General features: G+C 36.8%; 1 long non-coding RNA gene across 2 annotated transcripts in view; it reads left to right on the top strand.

Moving 5' to 3' along the window:
* Positions 1-21,001, top strand: part of LOC147653258 (uncharacterized) — a 51,828-nt gene that overhangs the window by 25,944 nt on the left and 4,883 nt on the right. Inside the window, exons 3-8 of one of the 2 annotated variants that reach the window (XR_015286785.1) lie at positions 6,372-6,504; positions 7,151-7,300; positions 7,727-7,806; positions 8,861-8,992; positions 11,672-11,735; positions 20,526-20,672. This is a non-coding gene — a long non-coding RNA (uncharacterized LOC147653258). Of the gene's footprint in view, positions 1-6,371; positions 6,505-7,150; positions 7,362-7,726; positions 7,807-8,860; positions 8,993-11,671; positions 11,736-12,003; positions 12,835-20,525; positions 20,673-21,001 lie in introns of those variants that run through there. The other variant, XR_015286784.1, reaches the window with a different exon arrangement.

The raw sequence follows: 21,001 nt of genomic DNA, 5'->3' as shown, positions 1-21,001 counted from the left end.
TAGGTAAGTTAGATGATTTCTTTCCAAACAGGAATGGATGCCCACCTTTTTTAAAAAAATGGAGCTGTCTTTGACTTTTTTATAATAATGTTTTAATATAATGGTAAGCCCAGTTTTTCACCCAGTCTTTATCATTTCACTGCCACTAGACAGAAGTTAGTGCTACATCCATGACAGTTGCTGCAGAATATGTTAAAGTGATGAAGGTGAAATGTAATTAACAGTATGTTTCACATAAATGTTTCAATCAATTTAAATTAGTCACTAGGTGGCCATGTATCACAGATGGAACTGTATTATTTAACAAGAAGAAAATCCTTATTAATAACACAGTTCTTATTCTAATAATGGATTATTTTTCTAACAATGGATTAATAGGCATGGTCTGGAATTTCTGCACTGTCTGGCATGATTTTAGTAATTTTAATCCGAAAACACAAAACATTTTTTTCGCTATCTGTCTAAATCTACAACGCTTACTCAAAAATAAAGCATTGGGATCATAGGGAAGGCTTTCTTGAACAAAGCAATTTAGATATGTTTAGAATGCAACATTCTAGTGTGTGTGCATGTATATGTCCCCACATCTGTAGGACACATAGTGTCGGTCCTCATTCTCAGGTTCCCATGGGCTTTCTTCAGCATCAGGCTTGAGAAGCCAAAAGTGAGGGGATGTTGAGTTATATTAATAGAGATCGCTCCTTTTTTTTCATTTTCACTTGTGAGGCACTTTCATAAGGATAGGCTCATTCCTACAGAAGTTTTTACATGTGCTGCCTGTCCTTCTAATGCTGTTAAATGAGTTAATATTTTCCTCATTTGTTTCACTGGTCATATTTATTCAAGAGAAATCCTTCACCACGTGCAGGATGATAAATGTGCTCTCCCTCTGTAAAATATTTAGTTGATCTTTCAGCTAAAAAATTAATAGTCAGGTATCATTCAGGAAATGACCAGATGAAATTCTCATACCTTTAGCAGGTTAGATATTCTTGCATTTTGTTCATTTTCAGGGAGTTATTCTTTTTCCTACCAAAAAAAAAAAATGAAAGCACAGCATGGGCTTCTCGTTTGTAAATGTTATTTTCAGTCTGCCAGCCTCTGCATGTTTAGAACGTTCTGAAAAGGAAATGTATCATTTTTGGATGCAATTAAATGTATATTTAGTGCTGGGTAGATCAGATGGAATTCTTACAGATATTAGAATTGAAAAAAACCCTTTTTTTTTAGCTACAAACATGCAAAAATAAATTGAGTTGGGTTAAAATAAATCATGTCAAAACTTTGTTACCTAAGGAAAATTGTCAAGTTCTTCCATCTTAGAATAACAAAAATAGGAAAGATACACTCAGCTGTTTGCCCACATTTATTATATATTTCATCATTTTGATTTTAAAGCAGCTGTCTTCTTTTAAAATTTATACAAAGTAAATTGAAAAAGTAAATATTTTCTTGAATGTATTTATATTACTCTATCTGTGAAAGTAAATTGAATTAGTTGGCACAATCTATATGCTCTTACAGGGAATGAAAAACAAAACCAAACCACCTTGTTTTGGTAAAATATTCCAGAAAAATACCATCAATCAAAAAGTTTCACATTCCACATAGAAAAAATTTACCTTTTTAAGCATTGCTAAACACTGACATATTTGAAAAATTGAGCCCTAGGTCCTAAAGGTTATATGTCATAGGAGAAAGAGGAAATACGCTCTGTCTATACCAGAATGGCAAATAAAGATGATAAATCTAGAGTTGGGAACAAGGTACTCAGATTCACAGTCCCCAGCTTCATCACACTCAGTTGTGGTTTAGTCTGGCCTTTGTTGACATATAAGTGTAAACAACAGGGAAGTGGTGGTCAGTAGATCATTTCCCAGGGTGAAACCTGGTGAAGAAAAGGGTGGAGAAGGAAAACAGTGGTATAGAATAGATTTTGAATGCTCACCATGCTAAATCCTTTAAAAAATTAATTGATTTGACATTGGCAGATTTTTTTGTTTGGTTCTAAGTTTTTTTTTTCTCTTTGTTTTTAAAGACATGGTAATTCAGTTAAATCATGCTTTGACCCTCTCTTTTCCTACAATATTTTTAAAAAAATCAAATATGTGGCAGGCCCTTAAAATATTTGATTCGAAGTCCAGCTGGGGAGAAGAGTAGTCAAGGAGACTTGTTATGATTAAAACAATTCTATTCACTAAGTCTTTGCAATAAAGATGTATCTGGACAGCTGAGCATTTCTTATGATGTAGGTAAATTTACTATTTTATCCTAATTAATTTTGCCAGGCTACTGTGAGCACACAAAATCTGGAAGAGCTTTGGGAGAGACAAAAAGGAGCAGTGAGATTTTTCTACTTGGATCCTGTGTGTCACAGTCATAGTGTGCACTTTGGTGTGAGAGAAATGAGTGGGGTTTTGTGCTAACATCCCTGCATGACTTGGGCAAAGGATTGCTAATTTTATAGTGACAGGTCGACACAGTGATGCTTGTAAACAGGTCGAGCATTTGACTGTGAGCTAATTGCAGCATTTAAATTTATGTTTTAGATTTATTCCTCTTTGAATAACACATAGTTCTGTCTTCATTAACATCAGCAATTTAAGGTCTAATATCTTTTTTTCTAATTTTCAAATAAAATAGCTAATATTAGGAAACATATGAGAGAAACTTCCAATATCATGATCATCAGCAAGTGAACTCTCTAATGACAGAAAATACAGGTGAAGGGAACAGGGACTGGCAGCTGATGGGGTCCCTGGGCACACTGCAGAGCAGAAAAGTCTCCCTACCCTGCTGAATCTTATCCAAAAGAATGACACAAATTTCCTTTCTCTCTACTGTATCCATAAGGGAAAGGAGTCTCTGTAAAAGGGCAGGTGAAAGTTTTGGATGAACCAAAGTTTCCTGTCCATGCAATTAGGAGTGCAGGAACACTGGCAAAGGACTGGTTAAGCTCTGAGCTCCCCCTTAATGCAGAGCATTGGCCTTTCTCCCCAGCACTGGGCTTTCATGGAAGACTAGAAACTTCTAATACAAAGTATCACCCTTTGAATTGTCTGTTCAGATGCTGCAGGGTGCTTCCCTCATCACTGAGGTTCCATGGTAGCACATGCTTTGTAGTGGAGACAGTATTTAAATATTCAGGTTTTTACTCAGATACTTCAGCACAGTAGTAGAAAAATAAGTGGAATAAGAAATACTCTAGACCTGAATGAAAATGTAGGGTTTTCAAATTTTAGGTGCAATACCAACAACACCAAGAAATGTTTGCACAGTAACCCACTGGCAAATGATAACTTTTATTTGTGGTTCCTCAGTATGCAAATGTCTTAAATTTCCTTGTTTATCATATATGCATACTGTGCTATATATGTACTATGTATGTACACTGCTATTCAAAATCAGGAGGATCAAACATACTTCATAGCAAGGTAATAAATGTACTGTATATCCACAAAATAGTTTTTTATTTATGGGGATAAAAACATTAATATTTTTGCCATTCAGAAAATATCTGTTGGATCTTTTGTAATTTCAGGTGCTTACATTCTCTATGTGAATATTTTCATTATTAAACCAACTCATAATCTCTGGTCTCTAAATAGTATGAGAAATAATTACAGCTTGTTATAGCTCTTTAAAGTGAGGACAGGCATGGAGATGCATAAGGACAAAGAGATGTGTGAGCATCAGCTCTGAAGCCTATACTCTTAAACTCTGGACAAAGAAAGCAATTTAGTTTTGAGTGGTCTCAGTTATTTCCATAAGAAAGAATATGCTGCCTTTAAAGTGAATTGTTAAAGATCAGTAGCTGTTATCTTATGTCCTATTTGTTGCATACAGATTGGTTGTTAACACAGACCCTTCTCATCATCAGCCCTGAGCATATTCCAAGAACCTCAAATGATGTAGGGCAGCCATTATTGGCACACCCAACTCTTCCATTGAGGCTTTTAAAATTAAATTATCCACCCTAAGGATCTTCTCTGTATATTTGTTCTCTATAAAATTACTGAAAGTGTGAAGGGACAAACATTGCTATTAGTAAGTCACAGTAGACATGAGCATGTTTACTGGATGTTCTGGTTTGATTTTAAATCTGCATTAAATTTTTTTTTTTTTTACAGGGTCAATGTAGTGTTTGCCGAAGAGAATTAGTTTTTGCTGAAGGAAATATAGACTTTTTTTTAAGGCTGAGAAAGACAGAGCTCAATCCTAGCTTATATGGATAAATTTATATAAACCACATAGCATAAGAAGCTGTTAATATTCAAGGATTATTAGTACAAATCCCTTTATAAAGCAGCCTTACTTTAGCTTTTGAGTGATATTGCAACATTGTTTTTCAATGAGACTGTCCTTGAGAATCAACAAACTCCATTTCACTAAGAGGGTTAATTAAGGTCAAGTTTATAATGACGTAGGAAGAAGCACAGACTGAAGCAGCTGTATATCAGATTGAGATTTCAAGGTCTCTGCAATGCATTAAAAACTTTAAGGCTGTCTAATGTGGACAGCATAACATGTTCTGCAGCAAGGAAGTCTTGGAACAAACCTAAAAAAAGAGATTTGGTTCCTTTCCCTGAAGGTTTGTTTGACAGTGCTTTTCCAGCAGAAATCTCCTGCTAGTCAACTTTGTTTCTGAAGGAGTGTACCAGGTCAGGGAGCAGAGTGCTGAGCAGCCAGCTCTCCTGGTTTTGTCCAGGATGGGGGAGGTTCATGCTCTCCACATCGCTGTAGCTGCAGCAGGGAACTGAGTCCCATTCTGCATCTGGAGGGTGAGCTGTTCTCTCTGTAGTGCTGCATGTTCTCTCTGCAGTGCTGCATGTGTGCTGGTTCTCTGCCCTCATGTGTCACCAGAAACATCAAGGGGTCAAGCACCCCTTCTTCCACTGGGCAGCACCCTGCCTGCAGACAGGAACAAGTAGGGCTGGAGCTGCTGCTGAAGAGGCAGAGGCAGGATCCTGATGGCAGAGTGGGAGCCTGTGTGTCCCCTGGTGATGGATAACAAACCACGTGCCAGTGAACCAGCCTGGTCCAGCTCTGGTGTTGTTTTCATTCTTGAAATATGTGGAGAAAACCAAGGTAGAAGAAAGTTTAAATGCTGCGAAACTGCAGAAAGAGAAGGGGATATATTAAAATCAAGGGAGAGGGAGACAAAGGAAGGGTTGGGTGTGGCTTTCCTGTTTATGTATGTATATTTTTGCCTTCTACAGTGAAGTATAGGGCTATTTGGGGTTTTTTACCTTCAAATAAAGTCCTCACCAGTGATCAACATAACTTTTCAGCACAGCTTCTATTGCTTCACCTGTCACTTGTGTAGAAGGGAGGACTCACCAAATGCTTCTCTTATATATTCAGAGCAGTGTTGAAAATTTAAATTCAGCAGAAATCATCAGACTCCATCTCTTCAATTTCTTGTAATTTGTATTGTGGTATTTTTGTCATTTTTACAGATCTGCAGTAATAAGGATCAAAACATTGAAACTTCTAAATCCAAGCAGATAAATGTCATGAAAAAATATAGCTGTCAAGGACAACTGGAGGAGCACTACTGCTGAGTGGCTTAGCTTTATAAAGCAACTAGAGCTCTCTCCCTCAAACAAATAGTATTTACCAGAAGTTCAGGCTATGACAGCAGCTCTAAGGCAAGATGTTCAATTTCTCTTCAGGGGCCCATTTATCAGAGGTTAACATTTTTTTGCATTGAGTAAAGGCAGCTTTTCAGATTCTTTTCAGGGGTCTTTATGATACAACTTAGTGTTTCACAGAGGTAAGATGTGTTGTCCAATTTATTTCTTTGTTGTCCTCCAGATATAAAACAAGCTACTCAAAATTTTATCCTATCAGGCATAAGACTTTCATTGTTCATTTAAAGAATCATGTGAAACATTATACATATTAATAAACACAAATGTTTCTTTGGAACCAAAAGAGGAAAATGCAAGTGAAGGAATTTTTTTTACCAGGCATGGAACAAACAGGAGCCTGAGATTTGGCTTGCTTTTTCTTTTCACACTCCCATTCTTCATTCAGTTTTTGAATACTTGAATAGTAAGCAGAATGACTGTGTCTAATCAAGATCCACAGGATGTATCTATCTGTCATTAAGGTAGAGGATTCTGAGGAGACAAATATTTGGCACCAAATTTCTCAATTTCTATTCTGCACTATATAAAATAAGAATGTTGGACTCGGACCTGTTTTCTCTTTCCTTTTGTGCCTGTTCACTTTGCAGTATGAAATCACAGTACCCTGAGATACCCCCTGTCTCCTGCTTACTTTGTACTCTAATTCATAGAATCATAATCCTAGCTTATTTTTTCAGTATTTTATTGAGCCTAATTCCTTCTCTCATTCCTTCACAGCAGGTCCCCATTTGAATCCTGACCTTTCCTTGAGCCGAGGCCTCTGAACCTGTCCGGTTTCTGGTCCTGTCTGTGCACAAGCTTGGCTGCTTTCAGCTTCCTCCTGTGTGCCTGGCAGACAGCGAGAAGGGAAGTGAAAAGGATCTGCACTTGCAGTTGCAGTGCTTTGTGCCACAGTGGCATCTAGCTGCCGCAGCCACGGATGGGATTCCACACAGCCTGCGCAGCCCTGTTTGCAAGCAGGTCACTGCAGATGGGCTCTTTAGAGAGGTCATCTGCCAAAATGCTGAGCATACGTAAAGCGTGATCAAAGTCTTAGCATGGCCTTAGCATTTGCTTTTTCCCCTATCCAGCAAAAGACAAGTAGTGAGAGAAAAACCCAAGTTTCAGGTGTGAGCCTCTCAACTGGAAATGCTAAAGCTTTTCAAGGCGCTGGCTACAAAATTGTTTGTGCATTTGAAACATTATTTCACCCTACTTTAGTCTTGGAAATAGTTTAACAGCTTTTTCCTAAAGCTTTTCAAAATATTTTAACAATAATCAGCACCCACTACATTCTCTCAAGACTGGGGACTGAGTGGAATGAGGCCTACATATAGAAATTAGAAAATGTTTGAGCAGCTAGTAGAAGAATTGAAAAATATTTTCTTTTCTAATAATAAAGAGGGCTGCTAGGGATTTCCTTAGGATATTTTCTGTTGAACACATTTTATTCACAATTATTTTATTCTGTATCCTTATAGCTAAATTGTCACCAAAAATATTTTGTTTATATCCAGACTTTGACAACATAGGAAACCAGGACAGTAAATGCAAAGCATCATTTCTAGAAGTTCAAACTTGTACAGGTTTTAACATACCAAGCTTTTGCTGGAGAAAGGAAATCTACTAAGATCATTCAGGAGTCTGAATAAAGCTGCATGCTCCAGGTATACAAGAATCTGCTGTGGTAATTTTCACTGAACCTTCAGTCTTCTCCAAGTTTTTTTGGTAATTTTAAGTTAAGATTTAAAAAATTTTCTAGTGGTTTCTTTGTCATTCTGCAAAACAATTAAAAAACTGTTACCACTCTCTATGTAAAATTATGTGAAAAATTATCTGTGCAAAATTCCATACCAGTGGAAACATTTTGCACTTAAAATAATGTTCAGACTTGGGTTTTGGGTGGTGTTTTTTGGTTGATTTTTTGGTTGGTTTTGGGTTTTGGGTTTTTGGTTGGGTTTTTTTTGTTTTGGTTTTTTTTTGGTTGATGGTGGTGGTTTCTTTGGTTTTTTGTATGTGTCAGATAAAAATTAAAACTTGATAAGTGACCTGTGAGGGAAAAAAAGGGTTTTCATTGCTGTCCTTATTCCCAGGCAGACTCTCCTAGCATTTGTCGTGGTGGAGCAGCCCTTGGGGCAAAAACCAAGGGAGCTGGCTGAACACAGCACACAGGGTAACGGGGCTTTCTTATTCAAGTGCATTCTCTGGTGGATTCTGGAACATTTAGTAGTTTCTAATAGTAATAACCTAAGCCAATTTAAAAAAAAAAAACAAGAAAAATTATGTTCATTTTCAATGCAGTGACAGTTTTGTGACATTTACTTGACAAGCTCCTTTGATCATGAACTGAAGCTGGGACTAAGGAAACCTCAAAACACATTTATGTACCATGCTGCATCCACAGAGACAGGGGGACTGACATTGTACCTTGTCAGAACAATCCTTTGGTATTCTTAACACATGGTATTTATGTATTTCTAATTTGTTTTGAGAGAGTTTAGTTTTAATTAAAATTTAAAGATTATGAAATCAATGATTTAGTTTCGGGGCTCTGGAGCAGAATGAGAATTTTTTAATAAGCTTTTACATTTTTTTATCGAAGGAAATTAAAGTTACAGTGTGCCATACACCAAGGCTTCTTTTTGTTTTTTATAATGAAGTGACTAAATTAAGCCAACATACAGTTCAGATTCTGAGCTGAGGGAGGAAGCTCTATCTCTTCACAGTGCTAACCTGGCTGTGACCTATTGGGTGGTGGAAGTAAGTCTGTAGGAAACAGAAGGGAAGGCTGATTTAGAGCCTTGCTGTATATATAATTTAGGTGCTTTTTTCCTCTTCTCTGTGAGCCTCTCTCTCTCTGATTTTGTATCTTTGCACAGATAAAGATGTGTGACAATTAAGTCCCACTGATTTGTCTCCAGGTGAGTTATGGCACAGGGGCAGCAGGCTGGAAAAGACTGACAGAATAATGGAAACCATGGAAGTTCCCTTTCTTCTAGGCTGAAGTTTTCTATTACTTTTCTCAGCTGCATTGAATAAAGTACATCCTTCTGCACTCACCCCATTCTACTACTGCTGCATGTGTTTTATACAACTGCTGAACAACTCTATTTTCAAAAATAATTTCTATTTCCTGATTATTATTAGCCCAAAGTTAAAGAAAATAAATCATAGTGTTGTAGTAGGAAGTGTCACCAGGTGAACTAAAACCTCGTTTTTGTATACAGGTTACTTAGAGATATGGCTGTGGACTTTGTGAAGCATCTGGCATTAAGCCATCTCATCATGGCAGGAAGATATGAATTTATATCCTGTGTCTGTGTTTGGAAGACAAGGAGAATTCTGCAAATCATATGCAGGTAGTCAGCCTCACTGAAAAACGATAAAAAAAGAATTCCCTCCTAGCATCATTACCTTGAAAGGATGGAAGTTTTTTTCTTAGCATTTTAATTTCATAGGGAGGAGTTTCTTCTAGAAATCATTTTTGGGGCTGTCTGTCCCATAACTCTTGTTAATATATGTGTAGGAGCATGACAGGAGGAGGATGCAGGGATGAGGGAAAAAAGGGAAGTAATTCTGTTTTCTATCAAAAATATGTGTTGGCTCCAGATATAGGTTTCATTTGAAAATTACACTTAATGAAGACATGAAAAAAAAAAGAGGCAGAACCCTTTAAACTTCCTGGTTACTTATGCCTTTAGAGTTATTAATGAAGATAAATCATTGAAATAGAGAGCAGGGGGCAGATCCTCCTAATGATGTTGAAGCAAACTTGCAAAAGCAGAGTCAAAGAATAACAGCTGCAGATTTTATACCCAACACTTGATTTATCATTTCTTTTGCTAGGTTTTCTTTGGTTGTGTTTTTGGACAGCTAATACTTATATAATATCTGCAAAAGATCTTTATGGGCCAGGCTGAAATAAGAATGAAAAGAGCTGTGCTAGGACTGACAAGTTAGATTTTAAATAATTAACAGAAAGGTTGGGGGCGGGGATCTCTTTTATTCCAAGACAGTGGAATTAGAAGAGAAACAAAAGTGAATGGAAAATTAAAAATTATTTTATGATGAAGAGGCAGGCTAATATGTAGGAGGGAAGAGAGAAGATCACTGCAAAAATAACAAGTTTTCAGATTAAAACTTTGATTTATATACTTGAATGTGGCAGAAAAAAATCTCACATGAACTGAGGAACACGCTAAAGCAGGAGACTGTACTCAGAGTGATTTTTGATAGAATTTTATCTTTAAAAATATATTAAAGGAATTCATGTTTTTTTATGGGTTCCTGGAGAAACATTATCTGAAATGAGGAAACCAATCATGTTTGCTTTTTCCATGCTGTTAGGAAATCTTCTGTTTCCCATTTTTTTTTATTTTCAGATTATCACTCTTTTGAATTTCTCTTGTGATTTATTACTAGGAAGTTATTAGGATCGAGATGAGAAAGTGTGCTGCTTTTATACAAGGTTTTTAGCTTACAATCTTCTTTGTCTTGTAGAAAATCCTTGTTATAAATGTCAAAGATTTGATGAATTGTCTAAATTAAAAAAAAATAGTAAACTGTGAAATGGGAATGGGAAAGAATTCCTGTGTGGAATTTTGTCAGTGTACTGAACGTTTTCCTCATGGCTTTAGGAATTTCAGGATGAATAATGTGGATCCCCTGTTCTGAGGTCATCAAGTCATTCCCCTTAATCACATAAACCCAAACACATTTTGATAAACTAGTAGATAAATATGTTATCAGATTAGTAAACACCCTTCTAGAAGATTTTATGTTTAAATGTTTGCATGCTCTTAGATGCAAAGCTGGATATTGTATTTAAGGGATTAAAACCCTGAAATCTTTCACCATGTCCAAACCTGGGGATAGGTTGTTGCTAATCAAGCAATGTATCCCTGCAGTTTTGGCACAGGGAAAAAAACTCTCCCAGTATGTCATAAGTAAACCTCTTAGAAAAGTTAATAGTTTGAGCTCTTTGGTATTTAAACTTTGTTTTCTCTTCTTCTCACCAATATAGTGCAAGATCATTACCAACAAAACCAATCAAACCACGTGCTAATGAGGTTTTAAGGGCAGAGACCAACATTTCCCCTTTCAGTGGCCAAAGCCCAGCTATGCAATTATTGTTAAATGCAATTGGGAAAATGCTTTAAACAAAAATAGAGAAGAAATAATAATAATAATAATAATAATAATAATAATAATAATAATAACAATAAACAATTGGGTGGAAGAACCAAATGAAATTACATCTGTGTTGAAAGCCAGTAAAACCTTCATTAACTTAGGTGAAGTTCCCATGGTAGGAATTCCTCATTTTCCTGATTTGCCACAGGTCCCTCTGAGTAGGTCACCACCATTCCTGCTATCATCAAGTACCAACAGGAGCTGCAGTTGTCCGGGGTGGGCTCTGCCCTACGGGGTGCTGCGTTCTCAGGCCCTGCTTCAGCAAAGCCCTGATTTCTGGGGTGAGCTCTTGGCACGTCAGGAGTCCCAGCCGTCCTCTAAGTGCTTTGCTGGACTCATGCCAACATGCTCAGCTCTTTGAACAACTAGGCTATGTACAGTAAACATAAATTTTACCCTATGGCTTCAGTTTTGACATTGCCAAGTTCACCTTTTATTTGTTGGCTTGTGACTCCACTGATGTTATCAGTCTGCACTCAGAAAAAAAAATCCTTAATTCTGGGACAGCCTCAAAAAGCCATGTGGCCAGAAGCACCAGTGTGTCACTGGCCTGTCCAAGTTGTGTTTCAGGTGTACAGGATATGTGTCCCCACCTAAGGAATGGCTGATGAACACAGCAAATGTTTTTTCAAGGAACTTTTTTAATTATTGACACTGAGCTGTATTTTTAATTTGTTTCCAGTCTTCACAATGAAAAAGCAATGCAGCAGAAAATGTTGCTTCACACTGCTGCTCATTGCTGACTCCTGGCCAAAAGAAGTCACTAAGTACTACATGGCTGAATGGCTCTAAAATATGTATCAGCTGAATCATATTGTTAATTTTTTTTTTTTTTTTTTAAACAGAGACCACACTATACTTGTGGGAATGAGCTGGGAACCAGTTTATTAAACCAACAAAATGAGACAGGTATGTAGTGCAGAACTGCTAGGAAGAGCCAGCACTGATCCAGCTCAGCATCTTACTGATGAAGCACTGTATTTATGGGGGTAGTACTAAAGGTTTTTAAGGTGATGAACAACACATGTAATTTTCTGCAATAAGCATTATATTTTGCAAGTTATAACAATTTGTGTCAATCTGAATACCATCAAACAGGTATTTATATGAGCCTCTAGAAGAACGGTTAAAATTTCATCTTGAAAAATAATGACTTTTTTATTCTTGGTTTTGAAAGCTAACACAGAAGCTGGCCAGTGAAAGGATAGAAACATTTTCATGAATGCTGTTTAGAGCAGTGTCTCAGAGGTAAAACTGACCCAAGCACCTCTGTTTAGAGTTGTTCTTCTGACTCTGAATCAACATGATGAAAAAATTCACATTTTCAAAAAGCCTGGCTATTTTGTTTTTTTGTTTCTTGTGTGCATTACAGAATCAAGGTCTTCAAAGAAGGGGAATAAAACAAAACTCTGAATATCAGTAAATAACAATAAAGGATGTATGTAGTAAACATTAGCTCCAAAGCATGAGGAAGGACTTAAAGAAGGTCCTCATTTTTGTGAGACCAAACTTGAGAATTGGTATGGACTTGAAAGATAAAACTGGGACTCTCTAATTTGATTTGTTTCTTGTATCTCATGGAGGATTTATAGGTCAGTAAAATATCTCTGATGTTTTCCTCATATATATATGCATATGTATCTATAGTCATTGGAAAAATAATTTTAATGCCTTGTGTCTCTTAGTTATAGTACTGTTCCTCTCCAGAAAATGTATCTGTTCCTGTGATGATAGGTAGTTTTGATGTGATTTCAGATGAATATTCTGATAGATTGTCTCTGTCCACTTTGCACCCTCCCCTTTTTAGTTTAAATGTGGGACTGGAATAAAAATCTCAAAAAAAATGTTACTTGTAAATATTATGCAAATTGCAATTGTCTGCTATATTAATTAGCTGTGTTCATTGGAATAGCATATGAAAAATTAAATATACTTCAAAATGTTAAATAATAGCTGGATCATTCTGAAATTAAAAAAAATTAAACAGATACATGGTCATAGTCTGCTATTCACCCTGTGAAATTGCATTTGACCTCCAGTCGGGTAATTGTATTATGCCTGCCTAAATTTCCATGCACAGTGATTTACAATTGAACATATTATTCTACTCCTCCTCTCTGACTGTAGTGCATGCTGCTGCTATTTATTGCGGTGTAGTTATATTTATTGCGGTGTAGTTATATTTATTTAAAGGATGACTGTGTTTTAGTGGCTCACTCCCATGGCTCCTACACAGATTTCTTTCACAAGTGTGTTTTCCATCCAGGTAATTAATGCCATGTAAATAATAGATTATTTGTATTCATGCATTATACATATTTTGATGTAATTCTGATGAAAGAGCGGGAACAGAATTACAGAACAAAGCCTAAATCTTTGCCCCTGTTTTTTCGTGCAAATTTTTGGGTACTCCTTCCTCAGGATTCCTCCCAGAAACATTCCTACTCAATCCTCTTTATCAGCAACAAGGACAGTTTTCCTGATGCTAGTGAATACAAAGATATAGCTCACTGCCTGAACAGAAGTTCAGCATTTATCTGACATCAGTCTTCAAACATAATTGCACGTTTAAACTCACTGAAGAGAGAGAGAGAGACACTTCATCATGGAGAAAACAGTGTATGCTCATTTTTTACTTTTAATCAGGCTTTAGCTCTGTAGCTTTATGGTCTAAGCGAATTCATATCAGATGGGAATAACAGGCAGAGAGGCTAATTTCAACCTAATAATTTGAAACTTAAATTTACTCCTGGTTAAGCGTGTTAGAAAATTGATTGCTTTGAAATAGCTGAAGTCCAATGTCATAGAGTTGTTACAAACAACTTTTCCCACTGTGTGGATGGAATTTTGTATTTTGCAAAAGGGTAAGAACTTGCTACAAAAGCCTGGTCAGGTTGGACCCATGAGCTCTGAACTGTACATAATGCCTGCTCTTGGCTGTACCTGGGCTGAGCTGCAGAGCACTAAATAATGCATATTCCAAGTAAATGTTAGATCTGAGTGGCACCAGAACTCTGGAGACCAGTGAAAACAAACAGGATCTTACTTATGTTATTAGTAGAAGTTTGGCCACCAGTGTGAGAGAGAGCAGTGCTTCTGTTATCACAGCACCTGTGAAAACTGCCTTTTTGTCAGCCTAAGTGACCCTTCCTGGAACTAGCTATTCCAGGAGTATTTTGTGTATAAAACTCCAGCATGAGCCTATCCTGAGACTCGGAAATGTCAGGAAAGTTTTCTGTTTGTCTTCATCGCTTACATTAAAATTCTCTGCTGTCAGCAGGATTCATACAAAATACCAAATCTTGGCTTCAAATACTTAATGGCACTTCAACCCTGGACTCAGACCTGATCTCTTTTCAGTGCAGGAATTGCATCATTCCCCAAATTTTGAACAGTTCCCAAGAAACAGATCCAACTCTACTTATAGAAGAATATAGCCACTATTCTTGAACACAGAGATATTGTTTTGGCTGAAGGCCCACCTGAAAATGCCAACTTTGCTACTTCAATATCTGAAACGTGTCCCAGAGAATTACAAAAGTGCTTAATGACATTAGATTTCGAACTAGAACTATTGTTTTAGCTAGAACATATAATGTACATCCTAAATTCCTTAATTTTCTTAATTATCTCCTAATTACAGTCTAATTAATTACTAATTTATCTTAATTTCCTCTGGTAATTTCCTTATTAGTCCCTGTTTTAATATGTTACAATTTTATCCTTTCTCCTTTAATTGGGAAATAGACTTTACAGTTTTTGCTATGACAAAAGGTATTTCCCTACCCGCTGCACAACATACCTAAATATGGCTTTCCAGTTATCATGGTTTCATTAGAAACTGGAATGACCATGCAACCATCAGTCTTGCTCAGAATACAGGAAAAATCTTTCCTCACAATTGAAACGGGGGAAAAAAAGGTTTATTATGGACACTACGGTGTCCTCAGATTTCTTCATGAAAGATAATTAATCCAATGTTTAGAACCTCAGTTTCTATTTACTTAGTTATGGTTTCTTCTGCATCTCATTTAAAAAGATTTTTACAAAGATTTTTTTTTTTTTTTTTTTTTATAATTTTAGAGAGCTCTGAAATCAGAGCCTGCACATCCCCATGGGTGGATATTCTCCACTTGTACTTTCCTGAAGGCATTTTTTCAGAAATTTTTGTTAACTATCTCTATTATTAAAAAAAAAAACCCCAAACCAGTCAAACCCTAACTAATGGATATACACATAATAGATAAAGCCTATTCCTCCAGAGCTTAAGTTTCCCCTTGCTCGAAAAACTGTACATTAATTAAAAGATCTATTTCCCACCCCCCTCCTGAAATAACTCGTGCTGGAGGTGCTCACAATGCTTATATCTTATACCCAAATGGAGGAGGAGTATTTCTAAGGGAGGAAAGTGCACAGTTCAAATGAACTTTCACAATATAACTCGGCAACATTTTAATCAAAAAGGATTCTGTTGTTAGCACAGATGGAAACAAAGCAGTATGAACATAAGCTGTCCAACAGTAGCAGAGCCAGGAAACGAGAGGTCCTCAATTTAACAGTGTTGGCAGAGTGTAATTCCCTGTAATTGTGCAGTGAGGCTGACCTTGCATAAGGGTGTAAGTTGGAATTGTTTTATTTTTGTGGAAATTCTTTTTTAGGAATAGCTTTCAGAATCCATACTACACAAATGTAAAATAAGTAGACTTACTGTGCTGCTCCACCAGTCAACAAGGACAACACTGGGACGTTCCCTCTCTGTCTGATAATGACAGCCATTACTGACTTTACCCATATAGAGCTGAGCCTGGATAAGAAATGAAGGACAAGAGGAGAGAGCAGGAAGAGCTGCAGACAGGTACTACATCCCCTCATTTATATTTTGTGGTGGTGCAACAGAAGATGGTAACAGAGTCTCCTAGAGCTGTAGATTGATGAGACTTGCCAAGGCTTCATCTGTGGTGAACTGAGCTGCCAGCAGCTGCTTGCTGTCCCTGCCCAGGGTGTGATTTCCACCAGGGTCAGGGCACTACCCTGAGCACAAGGTCCAGACTCACCTCATGTGGCCAGTGATGATGGATTCAAATGGAAGAGCTCCCTTTAATCAGCTCTTAATGTTTCTCTGAAACATTCTCTAAGATGAGAACCTCAGCCAGGGGGATGCTAGCAGACAACTCAGGCTGTGGCATCCATAAGAGCCCCAGCCATTTGCTAATTAAATGTGTGTCAGTACAGCCTGAGGTAAATTGGAAAGGGAACAGGAGACCTTCAGCTGGCAGGTAGTCCTGTGGCCCTGATCAGTGCCTTCTCTGGAGAGCTGGGAGAGAGCAGAGCTTCTGCAAGTATTCTTCATAAGTTACATTTCTGCAGGCACCTAAACCCAGGGTAGATTTTCTTTCTAGAGGTATAATAGATTAAAAATCTAAATACAAGAAAGCTTGCAAAAGTGGCTCTGAGTTACCCGTTACTCCTGGGACTTGTTTTAATTCACTGATCCTGTGCTCTTAGTATTTGTCTACTCCTTTTGCCTTTCAAGTATAATTTTATTAGAAAAATGATTGCAGAATTACCATTAGCTTTTTATTTCTTGATCCATTTTACATCAAGGGTTCAAAGTTTGGGCATTTTGATGTTTGTTTACTTCATAAAAAAGATTATTTGCTGCATCTGTTGATATTAATGTCTTTCTAAAATCTGGAAATGTGGCTGTGATCTTTATTGGCCTTCTCATCCATGCTGGACAGAAATCACAGTTGTTTTTTTCTTGCCTAATAATATTTCATAATATAAATTAAGTGGTGGTGTATGACTAAAGAATATAGATAAGTGAAGATGTTCTTGATTTTATTTTCTTGTTGTTTTTAGTTTGTTTGAGCATGAGGAGCGTTGTGCTTGTCGTTAAAAAATCCAGTAGTAAGAAGCCACATGGCTATGAAATCCAACAAGTCCTTTTTCCTTGGTGACTTCTGCTTTTGGGAATTAATTCTTGCTAATTTGCAAGTCTCAGTCCATTTCAAGAGAGAAAGAATAAAGTAGCTATATAGGGGAGTAGAATAAAGTAGTAGCTAATAAGCTACCTCTTCAATGATGAACAACCATTTAAACTTGCTGTCTTTGCAAGTACTGATAGTCTTGAGGCTGTTGGAATTCACCTTGTGTACAGCCCAAGCTTCAAAAAAGTCTGAGCTCATAAACTGCTCACCTGTAGCACAGAATAGCCCATAAGAGAAACCAGGCCCATGTTTTTTAGGCAACCAATTCAAAGGTAGTCAAAAGAAAATCTTCGCAGATGAATGTGTGTGGAGGCACTTCCTGTTTCTAATTATATTGTACACAGGATTAAAGAGTAGCAGAAAGTTACTTCCTTTGCTGAGACAATCATATATATCCACATACACATTTTTGAAAGAAGACATCAGAAAAGGGAAAACCAACTTCTGTTCTAGAACATAAGTATTTTCTCTTACTTGTGTTAATGGTAGAGGAAAAGAAGCAGCAAATCAGTTAAGGGTTTTCCCAATTTTCAAGTATATGTGCCTTTAATGACACTTTCTTTTGTTTTGTGGTTTCCCCAAAGGAAGGAGACTTTAGTGTATATAAAGGTTCTGGAGTCCTTGAATTATCCTCCTGGGCTATCTTTAAATCTAATCTTAGCCAAACACTTACTAGTTATATGATATAGTCAAAGATTACGGGCCAAATTCTCTTTTCAGTTATTCTGCTGAAACCCATTGAAATCAATGTGAGATTGGACTTGTGTAACAGGGAAGATTTGGGCTACTGTCTGCAAGAGATAAGAACTGGGCCAATACTATAACAGCCTTTTTCCAAAAAAAAAACTTACTCAAGCAAACTTCAGGTCACGTGCTGTCCTTGATGTGCACATACAGAGCTTCAAGGGTTCATGTTGGACACATATTTAGAAAAACAATTTTTGCTAGTTGTTAGGTACAGAAGGAGTTTTGGTGGAAAATTATCCAAAATTTAATTAATTTTACAATTAATCTTATGATAGCCTGTATTTATTTCATAGGTGAGCAGAGTTTTCTTTGGCACAATGCAAATGACCCTCCAAGAAGCAACAGATACTATAACTCTAGGTGATAAAGTCTATAGAAAAACTGATCTTTTCCCTATAGTATTGCAATATCTTTTGTGGAAATAGTGTAATCCCATCTCTTCTCCCTTCCTTTTCCTGCAGCAGACTTTTCTGCATTTTTTATGAGAAATAGTGAATAAAGAAAACTGTTTGGTGCTGTTATGGAGTTTCAGTCTCTAAATCAAGGCACTTAGAAAGGTCATGTGAAAGTAAGAAACTTACTATAAGCCATTGGGATAGTTTGGTCATGGGGGTGAATTGAGAGCAAATTCTCACCATGTCAGGACCTTCTTTTAGTTGGGAGCTAGAGAGGCAAAAACCGTTTTAGTTTGCATCTATGCTAAACAGCTCACCTGCTTCTCCCGTGTTTTAATTAAAACTTGATACATTTCTTGTTTTACTGTTTACGGTATTTTTGGATATAATCAGGATTAAAAATGAACTGTAGAATTTTAGGCAGTGATGTCTTTACTCCTGAGTTCCTTTCATCTATTTTTGCAAGCAGTGCCTCAGACTTCCCCTTAAATCTACTTTGGTGGGTCACCAGAAATGTGGCCCCATTTTATTTGTAGCAGTGGCCATAGGAGCAGAAAATTGTCCATACTGGTACTCTCTAATGTTTTCTTGCTGTGTTTCTGCGCTGGGACAGGTGTGATACTGTTTTCTGTAACTGCTATAGTCATACAGACATGTTTAAATTCATAGAATTGTTAATGTTGGAAGGGACCTTCAAATCATCTTGTTCCAAATCCCCTGCCATGGGCAGGGTCACCTTCCACTAGACCAGGTTTCTAGAAGACCCATCAAACCTTGAACACTTACCTGGATGGGGCATCCACAGCTTCCTTAGCAAAAATGGTGTAGAGCACTGCTCTGTGCTGGTAAGTAGATATGTTGTATATTAAAAGGAGATGGTTTTTTTCAGTGGCAGATAGAAAAAATCATAGCATTATATCCAGGAAAAAAAAAAAACAACAAACCATAAAATATTTTAAGGCTCTTGGATAACAGGGGATTTATAAAAATGTAAGGTAGTATTATTATAGTCATTTTATTAAGTAACTATAGTACTTGTCGTTCTTTCGGCATAAAATCTAAGCACATGAAAAAGAGTAGTTGGCAGCCCACAGTAAGATCACCATGTGCTGAGATGCTGACAGTAATGAACAGCTCTGGAACACCAACAGGAACCACTGTGCTGCATGTGCACAGTGCAGGATGTGAACACCCTGCAACAGCTTCATCCAGAGTGGTAAAGACAAGTAAAACCAAGCTGCAACAGTGAAAGAAAACTATAAAATAAAATGAGCAGCAAACTACACCTGGGGCTCCTCTTAGAGGATAAATTGGATACATAGTAAAGCAGAACTTGTGTTGAATGGCAGCTGACACTAGCTCTTTCTTAAATTGGATATTATTTGGGATTTTACTGTAGCACTGAACACAGAAAAGAGACTCATGTGAGTTTGTCAGCATTAATCAGAGGTGGTAAACCTTCTGAAAGGCTTGCCACACTGAGAGGTTTGTTTATTCCCATTTGGACAGGTTTTGTTCTCTGAAATGTACCTAAAAATCCTCATGCTTTGACCCCTTTTGTTCATTTGCGCCTGTTCTCTGTTTCTTTAATTCTGCTACGAAAGCCTGGATTTCTGTAGGGAACTGCTGAGTGTGAAAATGTCCTGTTTCCTGAAAGTGAAGCAAGGGTATTTCTTAAAAAAACGTAAAGATTTTGCAAACCATAGCAAAGAAAATGCAGGTAGATTTATCTGGACACAATGAATTCTACATGTAATACATGACTGTATGTTCCTTTTATTTTTTGGGTTTTTTTTGTTCTGTTTGTTTTTTTTAATTTTTCTTTATTGGTGACAACACTACAACATTACATTCCAAATACGATACCCCAGAAATAGAGTCCTAATTACCTAGACTGCTGATCAAGGCAATCATCTGGGTTTTTGGGACACTTGTATGCACATTTCTTTCCAATTAGCACATTCCAGATGAGGTCCCAGTAGCTGCCTGAATTCAGCTTTTCATAGATGCGATAAATATTTTTTCTGTGCAAAGGGGAAAACTTCAGGTAGTTGTGGGATAAGTAGGTGACATCTTTGAATATCCTGTAGTTATTAGCCACTTACTTAAGATGTACAGCACGGAAGTCTTTGATCTGAGTTTGAGACCAAAGGCATCAATTTTCCCTTTCATTTTTTTTCACACTGCTTTGTATTGTTGAGGCTAAAGATAGATAATTTCTTGTAAAAAAATGCTATAATTTAAACCATTAGCATGTCATTGCATTTCTTGATAATGTTCTCTGGAATTTTTTATCTAATTCAGGTTTAATTTGACTTCTTCAATTTTTTGTAGTAGCTTAGGCTAAAATTTTTACATTATTATGTTTGGCTCAAATGATTCACTTTCCTGGTAAATTTAGGAATGGGCTTGTTTGATGCAAAATTGGTGCTGTATTTACCTTTCATTTATTTTAGGAAAGTGCATGCCAGAACATGCTAGTTCCATAAATCAGAAGTTTGGCCAGATCTGTAAAGTCATATAATAGGTACCACATGAAAACTTACATTCCTGCTACCTGATTCCAGGAATTAAAAAGAGTTACCTGGAAGGTTGCACCCTGGTACAGAAGAATTGAGAGAGAAGTGGAGGAAAAAAATTCATATTTAAGAAGAACACTAACAGAATTCAGAACGCTAACATTTCTCATTTTTCTGGACTAGCATATTTATTGGGTAAGTCAGAGAAATGCCTTCATATTTTATTGCTATGATTTAATTTCCCCTTTTTTTTTAGATTTTCCAACTTGCTGCATAGGGTACATAAAACAGCTTTTCAAGAACAAAAGCAAATGAAAACTATGATTTTTCTTTTTCTAACTGCCCCAAGTGTTCTTAAGCCAAATGAAAACATGAATAGACATAATTTTTTAAATACAGCTCCAGGTACAACTTAAAATTAAAAGGAGTCATTTTTCAAACCACAGAGTGTTTGGGGCGCTCAGGGAATTGAGTGAAGTTTAAAAAAAATTGTGTGCCTATTTTGTGGTGACAGCCTCTGCCAG

This window comes from Cyanistes caeruleus, chromosome 5, assembly GCF_971803275.1.
Source record: "Cyanistes caeruleus chromosome 5, bCyaCae1.hap1.1, whole genome shotgun sequence".
Taxonomy (NCBI): Eukaryota; Metazoa; Chordata; class Aves; order Passeriformes; family Paridae; genus Cyanistes; species Cyanistes caeruleus.
Note: the sequence above shows the minus strand (reverse complement) of the source record. Positions and strands in the feature narration are given on the sequence as shown.